Source organism: Myxocyprinus asiaticus, chromosome 21 (assembly GCF_019703515.2).
Source record: "Myxocyprinus asiaticus isolate MX2 ecotype Aquarium Trade chromosome 21, UBuf_Myxa_2, whole genome shotgun sequence".
Classification (NCBI taxonomy): domain Eukaryota; kingdom Metazoa; phylum Chordata; class Actinopteri; order Cypriniformes; family Catostomidae; genus Myxocyprinus; species Myxocyprinus asiaticus.
Window position 1 is genome coordinate 47,238,588 of NC_059364.1, and position 15,761 is coordinate 47,254,348.

At 45.8% G+C, this 15,761-nt stretch overlaps 1 protein-coding gene across 2 annotated transcripts in view; it reads right to left on the minus strand.

The window, feature by feature from the left end:
• Positions 1-15,761, minus strand: part of LOC127411750 (sphingolipid delta(4)-desaturase DES1-like) — a 58,087-nt gene that overhangs the window by 861 nt on the left and 41,465 nt on the right. The window lies entirely within an intron of this gene.

The following is a 15,761-nucleotide window of genomic DNA, read 5'->3' on the forward strand; positions in this document are numbered from 1 at the left end:
AAAAGAAGAAAAAAAAATGGGCCATGTCATTTGTAAAAAAACAAGGCAAATTTCCACGTTACCAAATGATAATATCCAACATTAACAACTGGAAAATGGGAGAAAGGAGGCAAGTGAAATCTCTACTCGCTCCAACGAGCTTGTTTTCAACAGGACTCAAGATGGCGCCGAGTATGGCTGCTGCGTTGCGAGCTCCGACTCAGTGTTGTAGTGTTTTGTTTGTTTTGTTCACAATTCTTGGATGTTGTCTGCCTTATTGTCTACGACAGACAAACACTTTTGGACATTGGTTCAGCAATTTCACACCGTAAACCGGACTTCAAATTCCTCAATGCCGACCCGCTGTTTACAAACACGCAAGCGGAGCCCTTTGTCTGGGCAGCACGGCCACGGAAACGCAAAAGGAAAATGGGAAACAGAGCCGGCGTTCTCATCAGAGTAAGACGCCGCGCAAATAGACCCCTGCTACCCACTATTCTACTGGCAAATGTTCAGTCTCTGGATAACAAGCTCTGCGAGTTTAAAGCGCGGATCTCTTTCCAACGAGAGACGAGGGACTGCTGCATTATCTGCCTTACGGAAACTTGGATGTCTGCAGAGATTCCAGACTCAGCCATTGAACCCGCGGGGTTCTCCGTGCACCGAGCGAAATACCTCTCAGGTAAAAGCAGAGGTGGTGATGTATGTTTTATGATCAACAAATCCTGGTGTGATCAGAGGAATGTACATTCTATCAAGTCTTTCTGCTCTCCTGATCTGGAATTTCTTATGCTTCTGTGTCGACCATTCTGGCTACCGAGGGAATTCACAGCGGTCATTATCACAGCTGTGTACATTCCCCCACAAGCCGACACAGACCGAGCAATCAAGGAACTGTACGGGAGTATAAGTGAGCAGGAAACCGCGCACCCTGAGGCCGCGTTCATTGTGACCGGGGACTTTAATAAAGCCAGTTTCAAATCAGTTGCACCAAAATACCACCAGCACATTAGTTTCAACACACGAGGGGACCGGGTTTTGGACCATTGCTACTCTCCCTTCCGGGATGGCTACAAATCCCTCCCCCACCCACCATTTGGCAAATCGGATCACTCTTCCATTCTGCTTCTGCCCGCTTACAGGCAGAAACTGAAACAGGAAGCACCCACCCTCAGAATGATCCAGTGCTGGTCGGAACAATCAGACTCTACGCTACAGGACTGTTTTGATCACACGGACTGGGAGATGTTCCGGTCCGCCTCTGATAGCGTAATGTGTTTCATCAAAAAGTGCGTGGAGGATGTAGTTCCGACCAGAACAACACGGATCTATCCGAACCAGAAGCCATGGATAAATAGCGATGTTCGCGCGGCACTTAATGTGCGGACCTCCGTTCAATTCCAGGAACGCGGAGGAGCATAAACAAGCCAGTTATGCCCTCCGAAACAGCAAAATGCCAGTACAGGAACAAGACTGAAGGACAGTTTAACACCACCAACTCTAGAAGCATGTGGCAGGGAATTAACATCATCACAGACTTTAAAGGGAATAAAAACTCCACCATGAACACCGCTGCCTCTCTCCCGGATGAGCTAAATACTATTTATGCTCGTTTTGAGGGAAATAACACCTCCCTCGCGGAGAGAGCTCTCGCGGCCGAAGCTACAGAGGTTAGTTCACTCTCCGTCTCTGTAGCGGATGTAACCCGATCCTTCCGACGGGTGAATATCCGCAAAGCCGCGGGCCCAGACGGCATTCCGGGCCGCGTCATCAGAGCATGCGCGAACCAGCTGGCTGGTGTTTTTACAGACATTTTCAACCTTTCCCTCTCTTTGTCTGTAGTCCCCACATGCTTTAAAACATCCACCATTGTGCCTGTTCCAAAGCAATCAAAAATAACTTGCTTAAATGACTGGTGTCCTGTTGCTCTGACCCCCATCATCAGCAAACGCTTTGAGAGACTAATCAGAGATTACATCTGCTCTGTGCTGCCTCTCTCTCTAGACCCATTGCAGTTTGCTTACCGCAACAACCGCTCCACTGATGATGCCATTTCATCTACACTACACATTGCTCGCTCCCACCTGGAAAAAAAGAACACTTATGTGAGAATGCTGTTTGTAGACTACAGCTCATCATTCAACACCATAGTGCACTCCAAGGTAGATGAGAAACTCCGGGCTCTGAGCTTAAACAGCTCGATGTGCAGCTGGATCCTGGACTTCCTGTCAAGCAGACCCCAGGTGGTTAGAATAGGCAGCAACATCTCATCACTGACCCTCAACACTGGAGCCCCACAGGGCTGTGTTCTCAGCCCACTCTTGTATTCCTTGTACACACATGACTGTGTGGCAACACATAGCTCCAATGCCATCATTAAGTTTGCTGAAGACATGACGGTGGTAGGTCTGATCACTGACAATGATGAAACAGCCTACAGAGAGGAGGTGCACACTCTGACACACTGGTGTCAGGAGCACAACCTCTCCCTCAACGTCAGTAAGACAAAGGAGCTTGTGGTGGACTTCACGAGAAAAGACAGAGAACACAGTCCCATCACCATCAATGGAGCACCAGTGGAGAAAGTCAGCAGCTTCAAGTTCCTGGGTGTCCACATCACTGAGGAACTCACATGGTCCATCCACACTGAAGTCATTGTGAAGAAGGCTCATCAGCACCTCTTCTTCCTGAGATGGCTGAGGAAATTTGGAATGAACCGCCACATCCTCACACGGTTCTACACCTGCACTGTAGAGAGCATCCTGACTGGCTGCATCTCCGCCTGGTACGGCAATAGCACCGCCCAGAACTGCAAAGCACTGCAAAGGGTGGTGCGAACTGCCAGACACATCATCGGAGGTGAGCTTCCCTCCCTCCAGGAAATATATACAAGGCGGTGTGTGAAAAAAGCTCGGAGGATCATCAGAGACTCCAGCCACCCGAGCCATGGGCTGTTCTCACTGCTACCATCAGGCAGGCGGTATCGCAGCATCAGGACCCGCACCAGCTGACTCCATGACAGCTTCTTCCCCCAAGCAATCAGACATTTAAACTCTTGATCTCTCACGATCAAAATACATCAGCACTGCACTTTATTACTCTTACTCTTATATCTCACACCGGACTGTCATAAATTATATTATTATTATATTATTTTCTCTCTTAACAACTGACTATCAACCGACAGCCTGAATGTCAATACAGTACAATACAACCTACTGTACATTCTATATATACTATATATACTTTTTTTATTGAATAATGTGTATCTATATAGTGCGTATTGTATACTGTACAGTGTATGTAATTATTTGTATATTGTGTTGTGTGTAATTATGTGTATATTAGACTTTAAACTGTGTTGTGTTAATTTGATGTTATTGTAAATTGGTATATGTCTCATCACTGTCACGACTGCTATGTTGATCGGAACTGCACCCAAGAATTTCACACACCATTGCACTTGTGTATATGGCTGTGTAACAATAAAAGTGATTTGATTTGATTTACAGTCTAAATATCTCCAACTACATTAACAAATTTCAGCAAATTTTCATGAAGCCCTGTGGGATTGCAAATTTAAGTGTCATGATAAGATCAGGTGGTCCACAGACTTTCACATAACATGAAAAACCAGTGATGCACATTGTATTGGGCATTCAAGGTATTTGGTATCATCTACAGTGCATCCGGAAAGTATTCACAGCACTTCACTTTTTCCACATTTTGTTATGTTACAGCCTTATTCCAAAATGGATTAAATTCATTAATTTCCTCAAAATTCTACAAACAATACCCCATAATGACAACGTGAAAGAAGTTTGTTTTGAAATCTTTGCAATTATATTAAAAATAAAAAACGAAAAAAATCACATGTACATAAGTATTCACAGCCTTTGCCATGACACTCAAAATTGAGCTCGGGTGCATCCTGTTTCCACAGATCATCCTTGAGATGTTTCTACAACTTGATTGGAGTCCACCTGTGGTAAATTCAGTTGATTGGACATGATTTGGAAAGGCACGCACCTGTCTATATAAGGTCCCACAGTTAATAGTGCATGTAAGAGCACAAGCCAAGCCATGAAGTCCAAGGAATTGTCTGTAGACTTTCGAGACAGGATTGTATCGAGGCACAGATCTGGGGACGGCTACAGAAAAATTTCTGCAGCATTAAAGGTCCCAATGAGCACAGTGGCCTCCATCATCCGTAAATGGAAGAAGTTTGGAACCACCAGGACTCTTCCTAGAGCTGGCCGCCTGGCCAAACTGAGCGATCGGGGGAGAAGGGCCTTAGTCAGGGAGGTGACCAAGAACCCGATGGTCACTCTGACAGAGCTCCAGCATTTCTCTGTGGAGAGAGGAGAACCTTCCAGAAGAACAACCATCTCTGCAGCACTCCACCAATCAGGCCTGTATGGTAGAGTGGCCAGACGGAAGCCACTCCTCAGTAACAGGCACATGACAGCCCACCTGGAGTTTGCCAAAAGGCACCTGAAGGACTCTCAGACCATGAGAAACAAAGACTGAACTCTTTGGCCTGAATGGCAAGCATCATGTCTGGAGGAAACCAGGCACCGCTCATCACCTGGCCAATACCATCCCTACAGTGAAGCATGGTGGTGGCAGCATGTGGGGATGTTTTTCAGCGGCAGGAACTGGGAGACTAGTCAGGATCGAGGGAAAGATGAATGTAGCAATGTACAGACACATCCTATATGAAAACCTGCTCCAGAGCGCTCTGGACCTCAGACTGGGGTGAAGGTTCATCTTCCAACAGGACAACGACCCTAAGCACGCAGCCAAGATAACAAAGGAGTTGCTACGGGACAACTCTGTGAATGTCCTTGAGTGGCCCAGCCAGAGCCCAGACTTGAACCCGATTGAACATCTCTGGAGAGATCTGAAAATGGCTGTGCACCGACGCTCCCCATCCAACCTGATGGAGCTTGAGAGGTCCTGCAAAGAAGAATAGGAGAAACTGCCCAAAAATAGGTGTGCCAAGCTTGTAGCATCATACTCAAAAAGATTTGAGGCTGTAATTGGTGCCAAAGGTGCTTCAACAAAGTATTGAGCAAAGGCTGTGAATACTTATGTACATGTGATTTTTTTCATTTTTTATTTTTAATACATTTGCAAAGATTTCAAACAAACTTCTTTCACATTGTCATTATGGGGTATTGTTTGTAGAATTTTGAGGAAAATAATGAATTTAATCCATTTTGGAATAAGGCTGTAACATAACAAAATGTGGAAAAAGTGAAGCGCTGTGAATACTTTCCGGATGCACTGTATTCTATGAGATTGTCTACCACTGGCTGCATCCTGTTTGTCCACTTGACTTGTATGTGAATGAAGACATGTTTTTCATGCTAACTAGGTCTATCCCCTGTTGCCTGTGATAGTTCTTGATGTTTGATTGGTTGCCATTGTTTTTGATTCAATCACTTTAGTGCAATGCCTAGATGTGAACCTCTCAAACCATTTGGATTATGCTGTTATGTAAATTGGATTAGGGCTAGTAGAATTCACAGTCTTCACTTATTGGATGTTTTGGTTTAACCTGAATGCTTTCACAAAAGGAGTGCTGTGATACAATCAACATACCAGTATGAGGAAGTAACTTTGAAAGTGTATCTTGCTAAACTACAAGCTACTCATAATTTAAAGGTGATGTAATCTCTCCTATGCCAACCTAGTATTACAGAGGCACTGCAATATTAAAGGGATAGGTCACCCAAAAATGACTATTCTCTCGTCAATTACTCATCCTCATGCCACCCCAGATGTGTATGACTTTCTTTCTTCATTAAAACACAAACAAAGATTTTTAGAAGAATACCTCAGCTCTGTTGGTCCTTTCAATGCCAGTGAATGGTTGCAAGTGAATGAAATTGCTTACATTGTGATTGTTACTTAACACCTATCATATCAATTCTGCAGACATTGATTAAACCACTGGAGTCTTATGGATTACTTTTATGCTGATTTTATCTGCTTTTTGGACCTTCAGATTTCTAGCCACCATTCACTTGCATTGAAAGGACCAACAGAGCTGAGATATTCTTCTAAAAATCTTCATTAGTGTTTTGATGAAGAAAGAAAGTCATAAACATTTGGGATGGCACGAGGGTGAGTAAAGGCCCAGGTATACTTAGTTTTTCCACGTTCCAGAATGGATTGCGCCCGGCCAACCACATTGCCTTTGAGTATACTTTTCTGACCATGAACAAATAGGAACGAGTTCGACGCATGCTCACTACAACTGCTTTGTGACACTCTTTTTTACAGTCAATGGCCAGCGCATGCGCAGACTACGTGCACAGACGAGGCGCGAGTCAAGAAAATCTAGGCGGTGCACTGTCAAGCCGCGCGGCTGTTATAATGACGCAATTTGCGTCACACACGCTATGCGCGGGTGATCTGCAACACGGACACCCAAAGTATACTTTGGCCTTAAATGGTGAGAGAATTTTCATTTTTGGGTGAACCATCCCTTTAACAAAGCCATTGGCAGAAAGGTGTTTACAATGTGGACCTGTGGAGCTTTCAAAACATTGTTTGAGTATCCCGACCAGCCCAACATAGAAAGGCTGCCTCAACTAATGGTGTGAGTTTGGGGCGGGATATGAACCATCTAAACGAACCATGCACTAAAACAAACCGTCCGAAACTATCCACTTAAATGAATCAGACTTTCAAATGCTACTTGAGAAAGAGAGATTTGAGGAGAGCACAAAAAATTATTGTTAATGGATAAGCTACACTATATTGAGAACAGCTGAGCTACTGTTAAGGCTCTTTTGCACCAAACGCAAATTTTCGATGCAATTTCTCTTCATGGATTAGGATTGTTTCAAAACTAAAATTTTATCTTCGGTACTATACCAGCCCTGGTACCTCGGTATCGATACTAACTCAACACTTAGACAACAAATAAAAAAATCTTCATATTTTTGTGAAATTACACAGAAAATTACTTGTCTAAACGAACTGCATAAAGTCTTATAGATATAAATTATGCCTTTTCTGTTTTAATTTTTCTGGATTCCATGTTAAATGTTTTAATTAAATGTTATGATCAGATTGTGTTTAATTAAATACATACTGTACAGCTTTAAATCAAATGATATAATACTTTTCAACAATATATATATACATACTGGCGGCCAAAAGTTTGGAATAACATACAGATTTTGCTCTTATGGAAAGAAATTGGTACTTTTATTCACCAAAGTGGCATTCAACTGATCACAAATTATAGTCAGGACATTAATAACATGAAAAATTACTATTACAATTTGAAAGAAACTAGAATTCTCATCAAAAAAATCCTCCATGTGCAGCAATGACAGCTTTGCAGATCCTTGGCATTCTAGCTGCGAGTTTGTCCAGATACTCAGGTGACATTTCACTCCACGCTTCCTGTAGCACTTGCCATAGATGTGGCTGTCTTGTCGGGCACTTCTCACGCACCTTACAGTCTAGCTGATCCCACAAAAGCTCAATGGGGTTAAGATCCATAACACTCTTTTCCAGTTATCTGTTGTCCAATGTCTGTGTTTCTTTGCCCACTCTAACCTTTTCTTTTTGTTTTTCTAGAGAAAGCGGTTTCTTTTTTGCCATTTTTGACCTAATATTGACCTTAAGATATGCCAGTCTATTGCATACTGTGGCAACTCAAAAACAAACACAAAGACAATGTTAAGCTTCATTTAATGAACCAAATAGCTTTCACCTGTGTTTGATATAATGGAAAGTGATTTTCTAGTATCAAATGATCGATTTATCATGATTACTCAAGGATAAGGTGTTGGACTGATGGCTGCTGGAAATGGGGCCTGTCTAGATTTGATTAAAGATTACTTTTTTTCAAATAGTGATGGTGTTGTTTTTTTACATCAGTAAGGTCCTGACTATAATTTGTGATCAGTTGAATGCCACTTTGGTGAATTAAAGTACCAGTTTCCTTCTGAAACAGCAAAATCTGTACATTATTCCAAACTTTTGGCTGCCAGTGTGTACACATACATATTATTTTGGTAAAAAAGGAAAAAAGATGCACAACAGAGCTTTACAGTATTAATGAAAACATTAAATGAAAACAATCTGATTACCTGAGGCAAAAGGCTGCCATGGCTAAATCACAACATGCTGGTACTCAGTACACTTGCTTATGTGATATTGCTTACAGATAATAATACTAATAATATAACCATTTAATATTATATTATTGTTACTATAAGTATTATTGTAACTGCTTTGAATATTACACTTTTATACAGTAGTATAAAGATGTATTGAAAGATGGCAGAAAGTGTGTGTCGTGGTTCAGCTGTTCCTGGTTTTAGCCGGCCTTGAATAAAACCTACTATTTTTGAGACTGTTGACGGCAAAGTTATTGTTGAGGATGAGTTTCTTAACTTCCTCCCGGTTAAAATAAAAATGATGAGTCAGGACCAAATAGTCCTAGTAGCCTCGAGCACCTTTGACTCAGAGTGGATTGAGTCTTTAAAAAGGATGTTGTTTGAACTTTGCCCTGATACTATGCAATGGTGTGTGGCCTGTAAAGGCAGCCAGAAGGATGTCAATAATATTAAAAGTTGCCTAAAAGTGCTAAATGAGTGTGGGGAAAACATCCCCCAATTTGTCTCTCACTACCTGGATGAGCTGCCACCTGTGACGTTTGACAACTTGGATGTCTCAAACCTGCTCTGCAAGATGGAGCTTCTGCACAGTGAGGTGTGCGCGTTAAGACACGCAGTAAAACTTCAGGCAGATATTGATGGGGACCTGTGTACTGTTACTACAACCATTGATAGCAGAGTTGCTGTTATGGAGAGGCAGTTGGAGCAGAGTCGTGGCAGAAGGCATAGCCTGGATAAATTGAGTGACGCTTGAATCGCATGTGGGAGAGCACTGGTAGGAGCCACTGCGGTGGATAATGGCGTGGAGTTGGGCACGGCTGCGGGTGGCTCTGGCTCTTCTGTTGTCGGCGAGTCTATCAGTGTTACCCCGGCTTCTGCATCACACTCTGCGGCATTGCCAAAATCACCGGAATGGAGCTTTGCAGTGAAACATGGCCGGTAGAATCATGCCAAGGGCCAGTTTCCCATCAAAACAGCAAGCTGGTAAAACTAAGCAGAGTATGCCTAAGCCTATTGTTGGCACTGGGGCGCAAGGAAACAAAAGTGGTGCGAACGAAGTTGGTAAGTGTGTTTGCTACCAAATTCTCACCAGACTTTGATGCAGAGACGCTGTCTAACTATCTTAAAGAAAAGCTGGGCCGTGATGTTAACTGCCAACGTACTGTCACTGTGCACAACAGATAAAGCTCATTAACGTGATTGTTGAATGCAATGTTGCAGAGATGTATAACCTGGAGCTCTGGCCTGAAGGCTCTGTTGTGCGGCGATATTATGAGCCATGCAAGGCGTGAGTTACGGGGTCTAGCAAAGCTACTTCGGTGCAATGGTGCCAGTTGGGGCTACGGCCGCACAGAACACTTGAATTATCTATGCGTGTTGTATCTTACAATTGTAGGGGGCTGCGTGTTGGCAACAGCGCAGGAGACAGGGCCCACATATAGTGGTTGACAACTGTTATATCTTGTGTTTGCAAGAAACTTTTTCACCTAAACAGGATTTGGGGAAAAGTAACTTTTTTAATGACAACTTTCACAGGGCTGGTAAATACACAACTGATCTTACTATGGGAATAGTGAGAGGAAGGGTAGCAGGAGGGGTGGCTATCCTATGGCACAAAAAGTTGGACTCAGTGATAAATGTCATTAGGGTTGAAGTTGACTGGTGTATTGCTGTACAGTTAAAGATTAATAACAAAGATTTAATTATCCTCAATGTATATACACCTTATACGTGTCAACAATAAATTCCTTTATTCATGTCAATCATTCTACAAGTGTTTATGTGGTTGGTGATATGAATGCTGATCTTTCAGATAGATACTTGTAACAGAGTTAAAATGGGAAAAGAGGAGGCAGGAACCAGACAAAAGTTATCAAAGAAAGATCAAAGTAATATTTAATGCAAAACGTCATGGTTACTTGTGTAACCTCCGTTCCCTGATGGAGGGAACGAGACGTTGTGTCGATGTAGTGACACTAGGGGTCACTCTTGGGAGCCCGAGACACCTCTGGTCTTTGATAAAAGGCCAATGAATATTGGCGAGTGGTATTTGCATGCCACTCCCCCGGACATAGGGGTATAAAAGGAGCTGGTATGCAACCACTCATTCAGGTTTTATGCTGAGGAGCCGATATAAGGTCTGGCCATTTCAGCGGGTAGTTCAGCGTTGTGGCAGGAGGGGCACAATGTCTCGTTCCCTCCATCAGGGAACGGAGGTTACACAAGTAACCATGACATTCCCTATCTGTCACTCACTCGACGTTGTGTCGATGTAGTGACACTAGGGGTCCCTATACGAAACGCCACAACTAGCTGAACTGTGTTACGTGAACTGGCGGTGTGTGGTGGGCAGACTACTGTGTGCCTCATAGCCAGCACACCAGGTCGACACGTAACCTCCCCCAACATAGTTATGAGTGTCGAACGGCCCTTTTTGGGGACAAGTCGACAACCCAAAAGACAGAGACAAGCTTAATCCAGTCGTGGCCTCTTTTCCCCTTCTTTTTTTCCACTCCCTAAAAAAAGAAGGGGGATTATCCGACTGGGCCGCCGGGTCTAGTCAGGGGGTGTCCCTCCCACAGCAGAGACCACACCTCGCCCAAAGAGAGGGGGGGATTTTTAAGTGGAAAAATACGTCACATGGTCTTTCCAACCATGTGGAGAGTCTTCAAGGTAGATCCTGCCCAATGGGGGAGGAGTTACTACAAACATGGAGACTGGGGAAGAGGGGCTCTGCCCAAGGAAGACGCAGTTTGCCAACAGGGAAACGAATTAGTGGAAGATATATAATCGCATGGGGTTAGCCTTACAGGGAACCGCCACATGCAGAGCACCTACCCCAGAACAGAGCTCTTAGCGTGCGTACTGGGCCGGCAGCGAATCTCTCCGAAAACTTGACTGCCACAGGGCTCAGAGGAAGTCAACCAGGGAACAAACTTGTGAACACTACTGGGAATTAATGGCGCACATCTTCAGCTCAAAAGGAGGTGGAAGGCGCTATGTGCAAGCAATACACCCAGCCAGCTATCCCGGGCTTATCCGCTTGTGTTGTGTGCCACTACCTGGGACAAAACTGGTTCCACCCAGAGGTTGTAGAACCTTGCACAGGTGTTGGGTGTTGCCCAGCCCGCTGCTCTGCAAATGTCTGTTAGAGAGGCACCCCTGGCCAGGGCCCAGGGAGCCACTACACCCCTGGTAGAATGGACTTGTTGCCCTACTGGGGGCGGCATGTCCTGGGCGACATATGCCATAGTTATGGCATCAATGAGCCAGTGGGCGATCCTCTGCTTGGAGACAGCACTTCCTTTCCACTGTGCACCAAAGCAGACAAAGCTGCTCAGAGATTCTAAAGCCCTGCGTGTGATCCAAATAGAAGCGTAAAGTGCGCACCGGACACAGCGACGACAGGGCTAGGTCTGCCTCCTCCTGGGGCAGCGCTTGAAGGTTCACCACCTGGTCTCTAAGGGGGTGGTGGGAACCTTGGGCACATAGCCCGGTCGGGGTCTCAGGATCACGTGAGAGTAACCCGGACTGAACTCCAGGCACGTTTCGCTGACAGAGAACGCTTGCAGCTCACCTACCCTCTTGATGGAAGTCAGGAGGGCAGTCTTCAAGAAGAGTGCCTTAAGCTCGGCTGACTGCAAAGGCTCAAAGGGGGCTCTCTGTAGACCCTGAAGAACTTCAGAGAGGTCCGATGAGGGAACGAGGCGCGGTCTGGAGGGATTCAGCCTCCTGGCACCTCTTAGGAACCTGATGATCAGGTCGTGCTTCCCTAAGGACTTAGCGTCGACTGTGTCGTGGTGTGCTGCTATGGCGGCAACGTACACCTTCAAGGTGGAAGGGGACAGCCTCCCTTCAGAGGCTATCCCCTCCCTTCGGAGGCTGTCACGAGGAGCGTGAGGTCTGAGAACCACGCCTGGGTGGGCCAGTAGGGTGCTACCAGGAACACCTGCTCCTCGTCCTCCCTGACCTTGCACAGGGTCTGTGCAAGCAGGCTCACTGAGGGAAAACACATCTTTGCGCATGCCAGGGGGCCAGCTGTGTGCCAGCGTGTTTATGCTGAGGGGGGACTCGGTCAGGGCATACCAGAGTGGGCAGTGGGGAGGATTCTTAGGAGGCGAACAGGTGCATCTGTGCCTGTCCGAATCGACTCCAAGTCAGCTGGACCACCTGAGGGTGGAGTCCCCACTCTCCCCTGAGGGTAACCTGTCGTGACAGCGCCTCTGCTGTAGTGTTGAGGTTGCCCGGGATGTGAGTGGCTTGCAGCGACTTGAAGTGCTGCTGACTCCAGAGGAGGAGACGGCGGGCGAGTTGTGACATACAACGAGAGCGCAGACCGTCTTGGCGGTTGACATATGCTACCGTTGTCGTGTTGTCTGTCTGAACTAACACATGCTTGCCCTGGATCAACGGCCAAAACCTCCGCAGGGTAAGCAGAATTGCCAACAACTCGAGGCAGTTGATGTGCCAATGCAGTCGCGGACCCGTCCAGAGGCCGGTGGCTGCGTGCCCATTGCAAACAGTGCCCCAGCCCGTTTTGGAGGCATCTGTCATGACCACGACGCACCTGGATACCAGTTCTAGAGGAACGCCTGCCCGTAGAAACAAGAGGTCAGTCCAAGGGCTGAAAAGACAGTGAAAGACCGGCGTGATGACCACGCGATGTGTCCCGTGGCGCCATGCCCATCTCGGGACTCGAGTCTGGAGCCAGTGCTGAAGCGGCCTCATATGCATCAACCCGAGCGGGGTGGCCACCACCGAGGATGCCATATGCCCCAGGAGCCTCTGATAAAGTTTCAGTGGAACCGCTGTTTGAAAGCCTTCAAACAGGCCAGCACCGACTAGGCACGCTCATTCGTAAGGCGCGCCGTCAAGGAGACTGAGTCCAACTCCAAACCGAGAAAAGAGATGCTCTGAACCGGGAGGAGCTTGCTCTTTTCCCAGTTGACCCGAAGCCCTAGTCGGCTGAGGTGTGAGAGCACCAGGTCCCTGTGTGCGCACAACATGTCTTGAGAATGAGCTAGGATCAGCCAGTCGTCGAGATACTTGAGAATGCGAATGCCCACCTCCCTTAACGGGGCAAGGGCAGCCTCTGCGACTTTCGTAAAGACGCGAGGAGACAGGGACAGGCCGAAAGGGAGGGCTTTGTACTGATATGCCTGACTCTTGGACACAAACCGCAGGAAGGGTCTGTGTCAAGGAAGGATCGAGACGTGGAAGTACACATCCTTCAGGTCTACCACCGCGAACCAATCTTGATGCCGGACGCTCGCCAGAACGCCAGTTTTTGCATCAGCATCTTGAACAGGAGTCTGTGTAAAGCCTAGTTCAGTACTCACAGGTCCAAGATTGGCCGCAACCCACCGCCTTTTTTCGGTACGATGAAGTAGGGGCCGTAAAACCCCTTCATCTCGGCTGGAGGGACAGGTTCTATCGCGCCCTTCCATAGGAGGGTAGCGATCTCCACGCAAGGTAGCAGCGTTTTAGTCCTTCACCAAGGTGAAGTGGACACTGCTGAACCTGGGCGGATGCCCGGCGAACTGAATCGTGTAGCCGAGTCGGACGGTTCGGACCAGCCATCACGACGGATTGGAAAGCGCAAGCCACACGTCCAAGTTCCGTGCAAGGGGGACCAAAGGGACAACGTCATTGGACGTACCAGCAGGTGGGGCCTCGCGGCATGGCGGCGCTCGAGGTGCCACACCACATCGTGGCCGTGCTGAGTCTAAGGACATCGAAGCACTTACCTGGCTCCTTGTGACCACCCCCGGAACAGCCTGGGACGGGGGAGGAAGAGGCCTGTCCTCGTGACCCATGGAGACTGTCACATCGGGGGCAGATTTGTGCCACAGCTTGTGTAAAAAGTTGTAAAATTGGCTATAACTTTACACAGATGCAGTTAGTAAGTGATTTTATCACACTTAAATCAAGTTTATACACATATTTTATTGTCTTGTGGCTAAACTTTTGAAACAGTGAGTATTTTAACGTTAAAAATTGGCCACATTCACTTCCAATTTACAGGTGCATCTCAATAAATTAGAATGTCGTGGAAAAGTTCATTTATTTCAGTAATTCACCTCAAATTGTGAAACTCGTGTATTAAATAAATTCAATGCACACAGACTGAAGTAGTTTAAGTCTTTGGTTCTTTTAATTGTGATGATTTTGGCTCACATTTAACAAAAACCCACCAATTCACTATCTCAAAAAATTAGAATATGGTGACATGCCAATCAGCTAATCAACTCAAAACACCTGCAAAGGTTTCCTGAGCCTTCAAAATGGTCTCTCAGTTTGGTTCACTAGGCTACACAATCATGGGGAAGACTGCTGATCTGACAGTTGTCCAGAAGACAATCATTGACACCCTTCACAAGGAGGGTAAGCCACAAACATTCATTGCCAAAGAAGCTGGCTGTTCACAGAGTGCTGTATCCAAGCATGTTAACAGAAAGTTGAGTGGAAGGAAAAAGTGTGGAAGAAAAAGATGCACAACCAACCGAGAGAACCGCAGCCTTACGATTGTCAAGCAAAATCGATTCAAGAATTTGGGTGAACTTCACAAGGAATGGACTGAGGCTGGGGTCAAGGCATCAAGAGCCACCACACACAGACATGTCAAGGAATTTGGCTACAGTTGTCGTATTCCTCTTGTTAAGCCACTCCTGAACCACAGACAACGTCAGAGGCGTCTTACCTGGGCTAAGGAGAAGAAGAACTGGACTGTTGCCCAGTGGTCCAAAGTCCTCTTTTCAGATGAGAGCAAGTTTTGTATTTCATTTGGAAACCAAGGTCCTAGAGTCTGGAGGAAGGGTGGAGAAGCTCATAGCCCAAGTTGCTTGAAGTCCAGTGTTAAGTGTCCACAGTCTGTGATGATTTGGGGTGCAATGTCATCTGCAGGTGTTGGTCCATTGTGTTTTTTGAAAACCAAAGTCACTGCACCCGTTTACCAAGAAATTTTGGAGCACTTCATGCTTCCTTCTGCTGACCAGCTTTTTAAAGGTGCTGATTTCATTTTCCAGCAGGATTTGGCACCTGCCCACACTGCCAAAAGAACCAAAAGTTGGTTAAATGACCATGGTGTTGGTGTGCTTGACTGGCCAGCAAACTCACCAGACCTGAACTCCATAGCGAATCTATGGGGTATTGTCAAGAGGGAAATGAGAAACAAGAGACCAAAAAATGCAGATGAGTTGGAGGCCACTGTCAAAGAAACCTGGGCTTCCATACCACCTCAGCATTGCCACAAACTGATCACCTCCATGCCACACCGAATTGAGGCAGTAATTAAAGCAAAAGGAGCCCCTACCAAGTATTGAGGACATATACAGTAAATGAACATACTTTCCAGAAGGCCAACAATTCACTAAAAATGTTTTTTTTATTGGTCTTATGATGTATTCTAATTTGTTGAGATAGTGAATTGGTGGGTTTTTGTTAAATGTGAGCCAAAATCATCACAATTAAAAGAACCAAAGACTTTAACTACTTCAGTCTGTGTGCATTGAATTTATTTAATACACGAGTTTCACAATTTGAGTTGAATTACTGAAATAAATGAACTTTTCCACGACATTCTAATTTATTGAGATGCACCTGTAAGTGCCTCAGTGTAAATCCGATTTTTCTTTT